This window comes from Erythrolamprus reginae, chromosome 4 (assembly GCF_031021105.1).
Source record: "Erythrolamprus reginae isolate rEryReg1 chromosome 4, rEryReg1.hap1, whole genome shotgun sequence".
NCBI lineage: Eukaryota > Metazoa > Chordata > Lepidosauria > Squamata > Dipsadidae > Erythrolamprus > Erythrolamprus reginae.
In genome coordinates this window covers 61,397,242-61,414,365 of record NC_091953.1, presented here as the reverse complement: position 1 = coordinate 61,414,365, position 17,124 = coordinate 61,397,242, and the positions used below count along the sequence as shown (strand labels likewise).

The following is a 17,124-nucleotide window of genomic DNA, read 5'->3' as shown; positions in this document are numbered from 1 at the left end:
AATCGAATAAATAAATAAGCATTCAAAAGCATCAATATTCTTCCTATCCTTCAACTTTCATTTCCATGGGGTGTCAAGGGGAATTCCATGATCTGAATGATCTAATCTTTGTATGTATAGATAAATCATAGGTTTGAATATCTTCCAAGGCTTACGCGGATGCTCTACCAAGTTCTAGTCTTTCTTGACTGCTGCTTCCTTGATTGTTGAGGGTTTATCCAAACAGGAAGAAGATATCCACCATGTACGTATCTTCATTGTGAATTCTAGGGCTGATCATTCTGTCTGTGTTCATTAGTCTTGTTTTAATCTCATTTTTTTAAAAATTGGCCTTGACTCTTATTATTAGAGCTTGTAGATCCTTTGCATTTTCAGCTATCAGGATAGTGTCATCAGCATAGTACAGGTTATTCATGTTTCTTCCTCCATATTAAAACCATATTTTTCCAATCTTCATCTGCATATAGGATGAATAAATAAGGAGAAAGTATGTAATTTTGTCTCATTTTCTGGGAGCCAGTCTGCTGCACCATGTTCTCCCTGTACTTGCCTTCCTGACCCGTGTTTAAGTTTCTCGTGAGGACAATGAAAGTTTCTGGGATTACGACTTTTCTGAATAGATTCTATAGCTTGGTGTGATTGGCACAATTGAAGCATTTCTGTCCTCTATGAAGCACATACTGATTTCTTTTTGGTATTCTTTACCTTTCTCAGTTATCCAGTATGTATCAGCAATAATGTCTTTTTTTCTAAAGCCGACTTGAGCATTTGGCATTTTTTTCTCCATGTATGGCTCTAATCTGGTTTGATGATCCTAAGCATTATTTTGTTAACATGTGAAATTAGGAATATTGTCTGATAATTTGAACTTTCAGTTAAGTTTTCTGGCTTGCTTTGCTTCCGAGCTGATGCAGAGCCGGCCTGGCTTGCTTTGCTTCCGAGCTGATGCAGAGCCGAATAAAGCGTCACGCCCCTCTGACGCTTGCGGCGGCTTCCGAAGCGATGCTGGGCTCTTTTGCCGCCAAAAGCGTCAGGGGGGCGTGACGCTTTATTCGGCTCTGCAAAGCAAACCAGCCTGGCTCTTCTCCGTTCGTATCCAGCGCTTGGTGAGTCCTTGGCTTCTGCTGGGGGTGGGGGGATCTGAACGCTTTCTGCTGGGGGTGGGGGGATCTGAACGCTCTCCCTGGCTGGGAGCACTTTCGCTGCGAGAGAGGGCTTTCCCGAAAGGGACGGAGAAAGCCCTCTCTCGCAGCGAAAGTGCTCCCAGCCAGGAGGCTGCGAGAGAGGGCTTTCTCCGCCCTTTCGAGAAAGCGTGCCTGTCTGAAAAGATCGCCGCCGGTCTGGTGGGATTTTGCAGCAACCTCCGAGCAACCTGGGCTCGGAGGTTGCTGCAAAACCCCACCGGACCGGCGGTGATCTTTTCAGACAGGCGTGCCGATTCTCCGCTTTTAGCAGTGAGCGGAGAATCGGCGCGCCTGCCTGAAAAGCTCGTAGCTGGCATGGGGGGATGTTCCATGCCAGCTACGAGCTTTTCAGGCAGGTGCGCCGATTCTCCGCTCACTCCGGGTGAGCGGCGAATCGGCGCATCTGTTTAAAAAGATCGTAGCCGGCATGGAACATCCCCCCATGCCAGCTACGAGCTTTTCAGGCAGGCGCGCCGATTCTCCGCTCACTCCGGGTGAGCGGAGAATCGGCGCATCTGTTTAAAAAGATCGTAGCCGGCATGGAACATCCCCCCATGCCAGCTACGAGCTTTTCAGGCAGGCGCGCCGATTCTCCGCTCACTCCGGGTGAGCGGCGAATCGGCGCATCTGTTTAAAAAGATCGTAGCCGGCATGGAACATCCCCCCATGCCAGCTACGAGCTTTTCAGGCAGGCGCGCCGATTCTCCGCTCACTCCGGGTGAGCGGCGAATCGGCGCATCTGTTTAAAAAGATCGTAGCCGGCATGGAACATCCCCCCATGCCAGCTACGAGCTTTTCAGGCAGGTGCGCCGATTCTCCGCTCACTCCGGGTGAGCGGCGAATCGGCGCATCTGTTTAAAAAGATCGTAGCCGGCATGGAACATCCCCCCATGCCAGCTACGAGCTTTTCAGGCAGGCGCGCCGATTCTCCGCTCACTGCTAAAAGCGGAGAATCGGCACGCCTGTCTGAAAAGCTCGTAGCTGGCATGGGGGGATGTTCCATGCCGGCTACGATCTTTTTAAACAGATGCGCTGATTCGCCGCTCACCTGGAGTGAGCGGAGAATCGGCGCGCCTATCTGAAAAGATCAGAGCCAGCATGGAAAGCCCCCCCATGCCGGCTCCGAAGCACCGGGCACCCCTCAGCCGACGTCTTTTCCCCTCAGCCCTCGGGCTTGCACGCATTAATCACTTTTCCATTGTTTCCTATGGGAAACAATGCTTCGACCTACGAGCTCTTCGACATACGAGGTTCCTTCTGGAACCAATTAATTTCGTATGTCGGGGTTCCACTGTATCTCTTTTCTATAGGTGTAATAGCTGTGCTAAAACTGATGATCTGTACTGTTTTTCTTTTGAAAACTAAGATCAGTTAACTGTCATTAGTATAACCGCAGATCAATCTATTTTCTATGACTATGTCTAACAGGATGTATGAAATAAAAGTATTAAAATCTGAAACCCTCTCATCACACTTATTTGGATGAATTATTTCGGATCTCTGAATTTAATCAATTTTAAAAACCAGCTTCTACCATCATCATCAACTTTTTCTGGCCATGTAGCCCATAAATGTTTATGTGCAGAACTTCGGAATGTAATTAATTGAGTTTCTTATGGTTTTAAGTAAGCCTGTTTGCCTATCACTTCATGTCAAGTAAACTGATTTAGAATTGACAGTTTCCTAGTATGGTATGATGCTTAATTAGTATCCTATGACTATCACTAAGTGTACTATCTTATGATTCTTGATGAATGTATTTTTATTTACGCAGAGAGCTTATGCACCAAAGACAAATTCCGTGTGTGTCCAATTACACTTGGCCAATAAGAATTATATTCTAATTCTATTCTAATATACAGTGATACCTCATCTTACAAACCCCTCGTCCTACAAACTTTTTGAGATACAAACCCGGGGTTTAAGATTTTTTTTGCCTCTTCTTCCAAGCTATTTTCACCTTACAAACCCAAGCCGCTGCCATTGGGATGCCCCGCCTCCGGACTTCTGTTGCCAGCTAAGCGCCCATTTTTGCACTGCTGGGATTCCCCTGAGGCTCCCCTCCATGAGAAACACCACCTCCGGACTTCCGTGTTTTTCATTTATTCATTTCATTTCATCGATTTGTATATTGCCCTTCTCTGGAGACTCGGAGCGCAAAATCCCAGCAGCGCAAAAATGGGCGCTTCGCTGGCAACGGAAGTCCGGAAGTGGGGTTTCCCAGCGAGGGGAGCCTCAGTGAAACCGCAGCATCACAAAAACACGGAAATCCAGAGGTGGGGTTTCCCATGGAGGGGGAGCCTCAGGGGAATCCCAGCAGCACAAAAACGGGTGCTTTGGCTGGCAAAAGGGATGCGTTTTGGGCTTGCATGCATTAATCGCTTTTCCATTGATTCCTATGGGAAACATTGTTTCGTCTTACAAACATTTCACCTTACAAACCTCATCCTGGAACCAATTAAGTTCGTAAGATGAGGTATCACTGTACTATATTGGTTTCAAATTTATTTTGCAACAGAGCATTTGGGAGCTTCAAATAAATTATTAAAATCAATTCAGGTAAGAATACTTCATGAGTTATGATGGCAACTGGGACCAGAACTACTATTAATAACTGACACAGTCATAAAGTGTGATATAACATGACCAGGTTGCTTAGCAATAGTAATCATAGCAGTTATGGTTGCCCATTTCTGAATGAGAATCAAACGATCAATAAATGAGGATCCGACATAACTATGATTACCAACTTCCTGACAATCTTCCCACTGACTTGCTTCAAGGAATTCTGCAGAGAATATCACAAAACATGATCACGTGATGCAGGAACATTGTGACAGTGTGAAGTATAAAGACTAGCTTTAAACAGTCACTAAACAAATGGTCATAACCCAAGGACTACCTGTATATTTTAAATCAGAAATAGATTTTTATAATGAAAATTTTGACTAGAATGTGTTAAAAATTTTAAGTGTTACCAAGAAAAACTTAGTGATTAACATTCATAAACCTCAATTAGTTTTAAAGCACTTTATGTTTGAATTCAATAAGAATGCAGGGTTGACTTCATATCATTTTGAACAGGATGACTATTCTTACTTCAGTTTATCACAAGCCACAGTTTATCACAAGCCACAAGCCACTTAATGTTACAAGTAATGATGGAAATTTGGATTCTATAGCATTAAGTCCATGGAGAGGGCCCAAAAACAAGTCCAATTAATAAATAATTAAATTAAGTCAATTTATTTCTTTTTTTTCTAATCCTCAACTTATTGATCACAATTGAGCTCAAAATTTCTGCTGTTAAGTGAGACATTTATTAAGTGAGTTTTGCCCCATTTAAAAACCTTTTTTTGCCTCAATTGTTAAGTGAATCACTGCAGTTGATAAGTTAATAACATGATTGTTAAGTGAATCTTGCTTCCCCATTGACTTTGCTTGTTAAGAGTTTGCAAAAAGGGACCACACAGCCCTGGGACATTCCAACCATCATAAATATGAGTCAATTGCTAAGCATCTGAATTTTGATCACATGTCACAAAGGCTGTAACTCTGAAAAACGGTCAAGTCACATCTTTCAGTGCCATTTAACTTTGGTCAACAAACTGTTATCATGTCAAGGACTATCTGTGCACTGTACACTCTTGAAATTAGGTTGCTCCAAAATTCATTTAGTGGAACTTTCTTCAGCTGAGTATTAGAAATTAATACAAGAAATTAACTTTGATTCTCAAATATATAGCTACTAAGCAAGCTGGTCTAACAGTAATTACAAATACATTTTGCACTCAAGTACTGTTTGTCAGTCAGAAATATCCTAAAAAGAATAAAGCAGAAATCATGCACCTACTCTAAAATGGTCCTGCTAATACAATCAGTCCTTGTTTATCAACTTCTGGAGCAAACATTCACAAATAAGATAGTAAAAAAAAATTTTTTAAATCATTTTCCAACCAATGCATACATTTATGATCAAATTATGTACCAAACCCTCATTGCACACTGAAAAGAGAGTAATACTGTTGCTGCTTCACAAGAGCTTATAAAAACATGTTTTTTGCTGAATTTTTAAAATTAAGGGAGACTAGGATCTATTTCGGCCTTGTTTTGGCCTCATCAGATAGCCATACCCTTACGCTTACTGGGATTTGATCCTGGGGCTTCTGCCTTGTAAGGTACAAATATATATTTGTTTTCACGAGTACAGGTATGAAAGTCTTGGCATATTCGGATTTCTTCCTGTGTAGGATTGAGATATTTCTGCAAATGTTTGGACGAGGTCCCAGTCGTCATCTTCAGGCTGGTGCTTCTGTCCTTGTTCTAGGGCAAACACAACGAGACCTGAGCTACCTTCCCTCTATAAATACTGCTGGGTGAGTGTGGTGTGCTGGGTCAGCAGCTGCAAGTTATGTTGAAACTTCCTGGTGAGTCAATGGGGTAACACCTGAGGTCGTTGGTGAAGAAGAAACCCAAATATGCCAAGACCTTCATACCTGTACCCGTGAAAATCTACGAAAACACACACACACACACATATATATTCATAGATTTTCACAGGCATAGGTATGAAGGTCTTGGCATATTCGGGTTTCTTTCTTTCTTTCTTTCTTTCTTTATTTATTCAACATAAAAATCAAATAAATAAATAAATAAATAAATAAATATACACATCCCCCTCTCTCCTCAGTAACATTTTTCTGGACTAAACTGTCTTTGCCAAGAGAAGACCTAGCCTCAACTTTTAGAAACACTGGACTGGACCAGATCACCCAAAGAACATCAATCATAGGCACCAATAATCACATTGTGTCTGGGACAGGAAATTCTAGAATAAATTCTTGACACTGTTGCCAAGAAGCCACATAAGAATTTTTTTTTTCATACAATCATTATTCAGTTCTTGTGGAATACAGTACTCTGAACAAAGTTTGGGGAAACTGTTCAACTGAGTTCTTTATAGAGACTTCAAATCAAATCTCCACAAGATAATAGCTACAGATTTGATTGTAAGAAAATGCATTTAGGACCGAGGTGTTAAATATCTGTTAGAGAACATGCAAATATAACAGATACTATTGGAACATACCGCACTTTGTTGCACTTGACCCTTGACAGCAGTATAATGTCCTTTCAAATATAATGGTCCAAATTTGCAGCTTTTCAAATGCTCAAAAATCTGCTCAAACTCAAAAAAATATATCCCGCAACTGGCATTACTGTTGAATTTACATGAAGTACAATCGTCCCTAAGACTTTATTACTACCGGTAGTCCTCAATTTACAACCACAATGAAGCCAAAAATCTACGTTGCTAAATAAATGTGAGTTTTACCCCATTTTATACAGCCCTTCTTGCCAAAGTTATTAGATGAATCACTGCAGTTAAGTTAAAACACAGTTAAATGAAGCTGACTTCCCTATTGACTTTGATTGTCAGAGAGTTGCAAAAGGTGATCAAGAGGACCCTAGACACTGAAATTGTTGTAAATATGAATCACTTACCAAACATCTGAATTTGATCACATGACCATGAGGCTGATCCAAGAGTTTTAAGTATGAAAAACAGCCATAAGCCACTTTCTCAATGCCCCTTGTAACTTTAAACAGTCATTAATGTGGCTGATGTAATAGAGCCAGGGTGGTGCATTGGTTAGAGTGCAGCGCGGCATGCTACTTCAGCTAACTGCTAGCTGTAGTTCAGTAGTTCAGCAGTTCAAATCTCACCACCAGCTCAAGGTTGAATCAGCCCTCCATCCTTCTGAGGTAGGTAAAATTAGGAGCCAGGTTATTGGGGGCAATATGCTGACTCTGTAAACTGCTTAGAGTTGTAAAAGCACTATGAAGCAGTATATAAGACTAAATGCTATTAAATGAATGCTTCTAAGTTGAGAACCACCTGCAATTATAAGACAATGCACCACTTCTGAATCAAAGGTTGAAGCTAGTTTAAAAGTATAGCAAAGCAGACTGATATACACCAGGGATGCTCCTCTACTGATGATGAAAGTCTTTCATTCCTGGGACCACAAACAATTGCTCTGCCTATTTGCCTATACTGAAATCCTCAGAACAAATAACTTAAATGAAGTAATGAATGGGAATTTAGTTGGGCTCCAACCCAATAGAAAAATAATCTCTGACTTTAGGAAAATTAGAATTCTATTTGAAACTTTTAGTAAACATATACATACCCAAAATCAGATATCCCCTGATAAGCCCAATCTGACTTTTGAGTGCATGACAGTAAGGCCAAGCACACACACACCAGCAATAACTTTAAAAATGAATTTGACTTTGTACTGATTTACCCCTTTCAGAATCAGCATTACAAAACTGAGCTTTCAGATTTTCATATGGTTTATTTACAAACAATTTTACTAAACAAAGTATTCAAAATTGTAAACATTATCGTTGCATAAATATCCACATCATGCCAAGTAGGCTGTCAAGCTAAGTTTTGAAAGTAATACAAGAGTAGTAGCCATTTAATTATTATAAGTACTTTTAAAAATTGTATTTAGAATGCAGTCTTACACTTCCCAGCATTGTCAGATTTCTCCTATAAGTTATTGGTAAAACAGGTTCAATCTCAAATAGGAAAATCCAGCTGCAAAAACTATCTGCTAGATTCCTCCAAATTGGAGCACTCCAACATACATTTTAGGATTGCCCTACTTGTATGCAACATTATACATTTACTAGAAAATAAATTTCTCTTATTACAAATAAATTCACTTCTGAAAAGACAAATACAGAATTGTGCCACTAACATTCAATATAAATCATGTACTTTTACAGGGAGAGAGAAGAGATCAGTGAATTCATTAAGATTTACTTTCAGAATAAAAATATATCAGTCTGACCTCTGAATAATGTCTGTCAGTATTCCATCTTGTATAAATTTATAATAATTTGAATTCCTGATAATATATGTGCATATACACACATGTATATATTATAGATACACATTTTCTTTGAACATCTGCCATATAAGAATGATTCCTGCTATATTTCATCACTCTACAATTAAGAGCACTTTTATACAAGTGCAGGTAGCTACAATGTAGCATCAATATCAATCTATGTTCTGCATTTAATCATGTTATTCTGTACTAGGAAAGGAACTTTTAACTTTGAAGACTTAACCTACTCTTAACATGATAGTTATGTATCACATATTTCAAAGATAAAAAACATTTATTATAATATTTGGATAAAGTGATAGGGCTAAAATTTAATAATATCCATTATCATTGGACTCTAGATAGTTTATATTAATAAAATAATAGAACAATGTAAGATATAGACAACAAATCTTCCAATATGCAAGTCATTCATTACACATATAATAAATAACCAATTGGAAAGCAACTTCTAGAAAAGTTGGTTAGGAAATCTAAAAAGAATTGAGTTACATTTCACTGTAAGGTACCTTGTTTTACATCTAAACAACATTAAAGCATTTTTGTCTAATAAAATAGAACAGTGTACTGTACTCCAAAAGAAGACAGTCTATGTTTATACATATAAATTCCATCCTATATTTTATTTTATTTAGTACACTAGGCTCAACGGATTTACTTCTAACACATGCAGATAACATTGGGAAGTTAGGCTCCAATTCCAAATACAATACTAAGAAGAAAAATGCACCTTTAAAAGTTTGATATATTGCTAAGTAAGCACACATAAAACTATAGTACATTGATTCTACATTCCAGCAGCAAATCATTTTTCCTTCTTGCATTTCTACAAAACAAATATTTTAAGAATTTATAAATTTAGTTCAAAACTAAGTAAGATTAAATTAAACAAACTCATAATTTTATTAAAAGTCTAATAAAGTACACTATACTTAGAGCTGCAAGATGAACCAATCTGTAAACCAGTAGGACTGATCTTGAGAATTACAATAGCTGTAATTTTCAATAGTGCATACCATTGACATAGCACTTTTAGAACTATAATTAAATCAACTTTAGAGTTAAAATATTGAAATGCACAGCATTTTATATAAGACATTTACTACAATAACACCTACATTTTCCAACAATATGGTTCACAAGAGCATCACTTTCTAGACTTCTTTTTAACCAGAAATACAATGCAACACACCCATCCTAAAATTTTACTTTCAAGCAAATGTAATATAGGATGTCAGAAAATGATAGTTGTGCTACAGTAACTTCTTTCAGGAAATTATTCAGAATGAAAACAACTACTGTACACACATACAATTGTTTGGAATTGAGATTGAGTCCTTTTTACATGGCCTAATCAATTTGCTTTACTGCTCTCCCATAGTCCTAATCAGTTATTATGAAGTTACACCGGAAGAGGTTCAATTTTTTTTCTAATCAAAGAATTGATTGATTTGGAAATCAAGACATATCCAAGTCCTATGTGTGCAGGATTCATATTTAGATTTCATTTCATTTCTTCATTTCAACAGGATTTGCTCCTTGATAAAGTGTATCCTTAATGAGTTCAATTTCTGCTTATGTGGAATCCAGGTCTTAAAATTTACATAAAACAGTATGTGTAGTCAAACAATATATTCAGTATATGTAGTTAGGCAAAACCATGGAGTATTGATTTAGAGTTTACAGAAGATAAAAGTACATTTTGTGTTTTCTGGTTAAGTTAATTAAAGTATGATAAATAACCTAGTCTCCATGGAGAAATAATCTGATTTGACTGGAATGTCCAGTCTTATTACAGACTTCTGTACAAATCAATGCTTATCTCTGAGTAGGTGTAGTTAAAGATAAAATGTACTTTAGAAATCAATTGAATGCCATTTATTCCAGTGAAATTCTCTTTTTAGCTGACATTTGATACTAAATCTATTTTTAGTTCTTTTTATATTAAAGACCTTCCCGTGTCAAGACTCCACAATATGTATATACTGCAATGACCCCAGAGGAATAAAAACAGAAGGCTTGTCGTGATTATAACCAGCACCTTGCAGGTTCAGACACTAGTCCCTACATTCGTCTCTTCTTATAACAGGTGCTAATTCAAACCTGCCGATTTTTCCTGCCTACCTGGCCCGAAAGGTTACGGAAAGAGCAGAACTTCTTCCTCCTCCTCCACCACCACCACCTCGGGCCAGGTAAGAGCAACGCCGAGTTACCAGAACCAATCGATTACCCAGGTGGGGAAAAGGCCTCAGCTTCACCTTCCCAACTTAGAACTGAACTTCCCCGCAAAGCTTAACCGGGAATAAAAGGGTACAAGAAACCGGCGTCTGCTTCCCCCCCCCCCCCCCTCTCCGCTAGGTCGGCCTCCTCGTTTGCCTAACCACCGAAGCGGCCCAGGCTCCCTCTTCAAGATGGCAGCGGCCCCCCTCTCCCAATGCCATTGAGCCGGCGGCCCACTGCTAGAGGCCCTACCACTTACCGTATATATCGGGGCGGTGGCCGCCTCTGGTTACTGTCCGGGCTGCCGCAGTTGTCCTATGCTGACCAAGGCCTCCCTCCTGCCTCGGGATTCAGGAGGGGGAGGGAGGGAGGGAATGAGTGGCGGCAACGGCGACTGGGTTCAGTTCATTACCCTCCTCAGCCAGCGGGCCCAACCCAGCAGCCTCTCCGCAGTCTTTTCCCACCCGGCGTGGCTCCGTTTGCCCGACACGCTCGGGGCCCCCGTGCAAAAAGGAGCAGCAGGGCCTTGCCGCCCCCCCAAGCGGAGCCAATCGCGCACCTCCCTCTTCTCCTGGAGGAGGGCAGCCCGGCCCGGCGGGCGGATCCGCGGCGTTTCCTGGCCGGGCAGATTTTCTATCGCTCACAAAATGGCGCGCGTTCCAAACCTGCGCAGCGATCGGCAGCAGGGCACGGGGCAGAGCTCGGCGGTGGCGGCGACTTCAGCTGCTGCTGCTTGGAGCCCAGGCCGGGGAGAGCGGAGGAGAGTCAGAGCGGCACGGGCGAGAGAGGGGAGCGCGGCGCAGCGCCGAACGGAGCCCCCGGGAACTCACTCGCGCCCCCTCCCTGCCTGCTCGCTGCCAGCCAGCCAGCCGCCTGTTCTCCTCCCCCTTCTGAGCGCCGCCGCCGAGCCGGCTTCTCAGGAACTGCGCTTCGGATCACTTCAATATACTGCACACGCGCGCCACCGGAGATGTCCCGCTTCGTCCCGGTGCAATTGTCCAAAACGAAGGTACCCCTCCGTCGCCGAAATCCAAAGGAAAAAATAATCCACGTAAAGTTATAATTCGGGCGGGAAGAAAAAATATTTTTTTTAAAAAGCCCAACTGACAAAATGGCGACGAGAAGAGCCTGTTACTATAGCAACTGTCAATCACTCCGCAAGAGTCCCGCCCAGGCTAGGCGGGAATCCGTGCTGAGAAGAGAAGAGAGAAAGGCATGGCTGAAGGCGGAGCTTGGTCGCCTTGGCGACTGCTGCTTCATTCCGTTCCCAATTCTCTTGATATGAATTCCGAGACGGGTTTCTTTCTTGGTCCTTAGCGCTTGGTGGAAGAACGCGGTCGTGGATTTCTTTCGGAACGGACTGAACGAGGAGGAGTTTAAGTCTTTTCAGTATTAATCTGCGAAGAAGGCTCCAAGGTTAGAATTGAACCTCTTCCACACGAGCAATAGCTGCTACCTTTTTCTTCGTCTGCTTTTGGATTTGCTATGGATGTGGATGGTGGGAAGCAGTCAAAATAACTTCAGCCACAAATATCCGTCGTATGTGTAGATCGAGTCCGGAGCTGGAGATTACAGGAAAGTGAACACAAGAACAAGGGGGCACAATCTGAGGTTAGTTTGGGAAAAGATCAGAAGCAACGTGAGAAAATATTATTTTACTGAAAGAGTAGTAGATGCTTGGAACAAACTTCCAGCAGACATGGTTGGTAAATCCACAGTAACTGAATTTAAACATGCCTGGAATGAACATATATCCATCCTAAGATAAAATACACCATGGACCATGAGGTCTTTTTCTGCCGTCAATCTATGTTTCTATGTAGATGTGGGAAGCAGTGAAAATAACTTTCACAAATATCTGTCCTATGTGTAGATCAAGTCCAGAGTAGGAGATTACGATTTTTCCATCTGTATGACTAGCACCTAAGTAAATCCAACATGCGGGATTGCATCCCTCTGCAACCTATACTCTGTTCATGACAGTCAAGTTTATGTTATACAAGCGCAAACGAATGAAGTTTGCCTGGTCCTGGGATGCTATATTTTTTGCTGGAGATCAATATAATTTCTGTTATAAACTTCAGCCTTGTTGCAAGAGATCAACTGATGATGGTACAAAACTTGGGAATGTCTGGAAGATGCATCAGTATATTGCAACTGGAATTCATTCATTGTTGACAATTTTTATTTTTATGTGCAAATAATTCTACAGACACTTCATATCCTTTGAGCACAAAACTTTTGTTAACAAAAGTTATTAACCACAGCCAAGATGTGGTGAAAGGTTTTGAAAGCCAGTAGGATCGAGAAGACCTAACTTCTGCTCTAATTGGCTGTCTTAATTTATGGTATATCTATATTGCTGTCTTAACAAAAAGTCTTTGCAAGTTACTAATATAAAATCACAAAAACATGTCCCCAACATGTTTGACAATTTCCCCAAAAGTCTTAAGGAGGACATCATTGGAATATTTAGAGGTAAGTTCTATAATCCCCCACCCTTATCTCACCTGGGGGGGGAGGGAGAGACATTCAACATATCCTTTCAGGTGAATTAGTTCTATCTGAAATGAAAGGCAACCCCGTGGATACTTGGAGGCCAAGCTATAAAGTTCTTTATAGGTCAAAACCAGCATTTTGTACAAAACCAATGACATAGAGCAGTGTTTCCCAACCTTGGCAACCCTGAAGATATCTGAACTTCAACTCCCAGAATTCCCCAGCCAGCAAATGCTGGCTGGGGAATTCTGGGAGTCGAAGTCCAAATATCTTCAAGTTGCCAAGGTTGGGAAACATTGATATAGAGCATCCATTAATACAGTGGAACCTCGACATACGAGCAGCTCTACTTACGAGCTACTCGAGATAAGAGCTGGGAGGGGAGTGACATTTTTGTTCGCCTCCCGAGCTCACATTCGGGATACGAGCGCCAAGGAGCTGTCTCCTGAAGCCGAAAGCTAACTTCCGCGTTCGGCTTCAGGAGACAGCTCCTTGGCGCTCGTATCCCGCGTGTTTTAAAAGGTTGCAGCCGGCCTGGGGGGCTCGGGGGGGGGTGCTGGCAAGCCCCCCAGGCCGGCTGCAACCTTTTAAAACACGCGCGCAGCTTCGCAGCTGTCTCCTGAAGCCGGAACGCTAACTTCCACGTTCGGCTTCAGGAGACAGCTGCAAAGCGGCGCGCGTGTTTTAAAACGTGGCAGCCGGCCTGGGGGGCTCGGGGGGAAGCCCCCTAGCCCCCCAGGCCGGCTGCCACGTTTTAAAACACGCGCGCCGCTTCGCAGCTGTCTCTGAACGCTAACTTCCGCGTTCGGCGGCAGCGGGTTTTTTTGTTGTTGCACGGATTAATTGACTTTACATTGTTTCCTATGGGAAACAATGTTTCGTCATACGAGCGTTCCGACTTACGAGCCTCCTTCCGGAACCAATTAGTCTCGTAAGTCGGGGTTCTACTGTAGATGGAATGTTGCATTTGCACCAGTTGTGGATTCTTTATAGTTTTAAATGTTAAGCCCAATTTAAAGCACATTGCAATACTTAGCTTCAGTGGTATGGAGATATTTGTCCGTGATATTTGTCAATTATACTTCAATAAGAGCTTCAGCTGATAAAAGATAAAAGTTCTCACTACGACTAGGAGGCAGTGCTTATTTCTTTCAAAACCGAAGAACCAGCGTCGTCCAAAGATGTCTCCATTGTCATGTGGTCAGCATGACTAAACACTGAAGGTGGATGGAACGCTGTTATCTTCCCACCAAAGGTGGTCCCTAATACATTTTTGCATGCTTTTGAACTCTTGGGTTGCCAGAAGCTGGGACAAATAACGGGAACTTACTCCATTATGTGGCACTAGAGATTCGAACTGCTGACCTTTCTGATTGACAAGCTCAGCACCTTAGCTACTGAGCTACCACGTCCCAATTCGTCTGGTATACTAGCCGTTCATTTAGGAGGACAACCCAGTTATGGACATTCTTTTGTGTGGGATGTTTCTCCATGCTGAGTTATCATTTTGGCAGGCTACAGGCTACAAGGTTTCTGAGCTAACCACGATTTGGTCTTGCTGGGAGTCCACGGAGAGGGGCGGCATATAAGTCCAATTAACAAAGAAATAAAAAATAAATAAACTTCAGTTTGTTTATCTCCACTCAGTCCCTAAAACCTTCTAGACGCATCAGGTGGTGTATCATGACATTTTTTTGTCTTTGTGGAGCTAGGGTGGCCATGGCCTGCATATGATCCACCTGGCCTTGGCCCACCAGTTTGACACCTCTGATCTAGACAGATGATTAGGTGCATTGCAGCGCAGAGTGGCAATGTGTAATTGGCTATTGGCATACCAATGATACCACACCCTGAACCACCTCCAATATTCTTTATGTAGAAACTACATGGATGCAGAGAAAAAGATAATGCTGCAGTATCTATGAAGGACCAAACAGATAATATGACATCCTCCCTATTATCACTGACTGACTCTGGACGGGAGCAGTAACAACTGTAAAGCAGTGTGCCCAGTTGTAACCCTAACGTCCAGAAGGATACCTTGCAAAAATTCAAAAGGAGGAGTAGAGTGATCCCTCGATTATCGCGAGGGTTAAGTTCCAAGACCTCTCGTGATAATCGATTTTCCGCAGTATAGTGGTGCGGAAGTAAAAACACCATCTGCGCATGCGTGCCTTTTTTTCCATGGCCGCGCATGCGCAGATGGTGGAGGCGGGGAGCGACGAGAGTGCGGAAGCCGACAGATTGCTTTGAATGCTGGCTGCCCCCGCCCCCCCCCAGCGCCCGCCCGCCGTTCGCTGCCCGCCCGGCTCGCCCGTTCACCCGCCCGGCCGCTCGCTCGCCCGTTCACCCGCCCGGCCGCTCGCTCGCCCGTTCACCCACCCGGCCGCTCGCTCACCCGTTTGCCCGGCCGCCGTTTGCCGCTCGAGAGCAAGAGGGGGAGAGATAGAGAAAGAGAGAGAAGGAAAGAAAGAGATGAGAGAGGGAGGAAGAGTGTGAGAGAGGAAGAAGCAAGAGAGAGAAAGAGAGAGAGAAAGAAAGATGAGAAAGGAAGGAAGACAGTGAGAGAGAGGAAGAAAGAGAGAGAGAGAAGAGTGGAAGGAAGAGAGAGAAATGATAGAAAAAAGGGGAGAAAAAAAGAGAAATGGGAAAATGATTGAAGCAGAGAATGACAGGAAAGAAAGAGAAAGAGACAGAGAAGTGACTCTTGGTGATGACGTATGACGTCATCGGGTGGGAAAAACCGTGGTACAGTATAGCAAAAAAACCGTGGAGTATTTTTTAATTAATATTTTTTGAAAAACTGTGGTATAGCGTTTCGCGATAATCGAGATCGCGAAAATCGAGGGATCACTGTATATCCCATCCATCTCTATTCTAAGACAGGTTATCAGCCAGGGCAACAATACAGTTTCCATCCCATGTCTAGGACTTCCACCAGGGGAATCTCATACCCGGGGGCTTTACCGGGGCATCCCGTTCCCAAGTCAGCCACTAGATAGACCAATGCATCTTCCATTCATGCTCAAATGTATGAATGATTGTTTTGAAAAGGAGATCAGTTATTAAAACATGGATTTCAAGTTATAAATACATTAAAACAACAGTGCACTAAAAGCTTGCAAATGTTTCCTAGAGGAAGAACTCCAAAAACATCCCACTGGTGACTGACAATAAGAAATGATTACAGAATGCTAACGGATTACAGTACTGACAGAGGAAATAGAATGAAGTATTATGGAGAGGAGCAAATTCTATCCAGTCTACTATACAGAAGTTTCTTCATCTGCAATATTGCATGTCTACCTTGCTAAAAGTATATATTTAGCCTAATGGGTTAGTATTACCATATTTCTGGAAATCATCGTGGATACACTTGAACGTATATATGTGTGTTTGCACTGAGTTCAGTCTCCATTGTTAACATTCTTAATGGTAATTTTAGAAGCTTTCTAATCATGTGAAAGACTGGGTACTACAAGAAAATTATAATAAAAATATTGCTATACAGGAACTTCATGCAACCCAAATAAAAAATTCCTTTTTTCACCCCTTGTGGGTGGTATGTGTCTTCTCAATCTTGAGTTCTTTACCAGAGGACTGAGAATTTGTGGGCTCTGTACAGCATCCTAGCTGTTCCTAACACTGCAGTATTTTGGACAAACAGCTTTGATGTTTGTGGGATTTGTTGAAGTCACTCTCTCAGCTTAGGGGGTCACATCCCCAAGTGGTCCTACCACCACTAGTACCACTTTGGCCTTTAGTGGCCACATATTCTTTAGTTTCTCCTTCAAGCCCAGTACTTTTCCAGTCCTATATTTTCCTTCCTGATGTTGCTATACTTGGCACCCGCTACATCTATCACCACCACTGTCTTCTTCTTCTTGTATTTAGTGTTTAATTCATTAGTTATTACCTACTTGCTCATCTGGATATGGAAGTCTCACAGGATCTTAGCCATGACATTCTGTGCAATCTCCCATCTGGGCTTGGGAAGATCTAACTAACCCATACACTCTACAGATGTACCTGTACACAATGCCATACATTCAGTGCCTGCATCTTATACCCTGCCACTGTGTTGGACTGTCTGACACCTTTCTGCATAGTCTTCGCTTCAGGTCCTGTCTAATGTGGCAGGCGAAAATTCTATCACTGAACCACCAATTCGTGGTTTCTATCCAATGTGACTCTTGCTGCTATGTATCTAGTTGCTGAATGCCTGATCCTGTGCTGTTTTTAATGCTTCATGTTCTGTCGGGCTCTCTGGTAGACTCCTCCCAAAAATTCACAGG

At 42.2% G+C, this 17,124-nt stretch overlaps 1 protein-coding gene across 2 annotated transcripts in view; it reads right to left on the bottom strand.

The window, feature by feature from the left end:
* Positions 1-11,502, bottom strand: part of DYRK1A (dual specificity tyrosine phosphorylation regulated kinase 1A) — a 134,949-nt gene extending 123,447 nt beyond the window's left edge. Inside the window, exon 1 of one of the 2 annotated variants that reach the window (XM_070750419.1) lies at positions 10,590-11,502. The gene's annotated coding sequence lies outside the window, so the exon portion shown is untranslated. The remainder of the gene's footprint in view (positions 1-10,589) is intronic. The other variant, XM_070750418.1, reaches the window with a different exon arrangement.
* Positions 11,503-17,124: the final 5,622 nt, after the last annotated feature.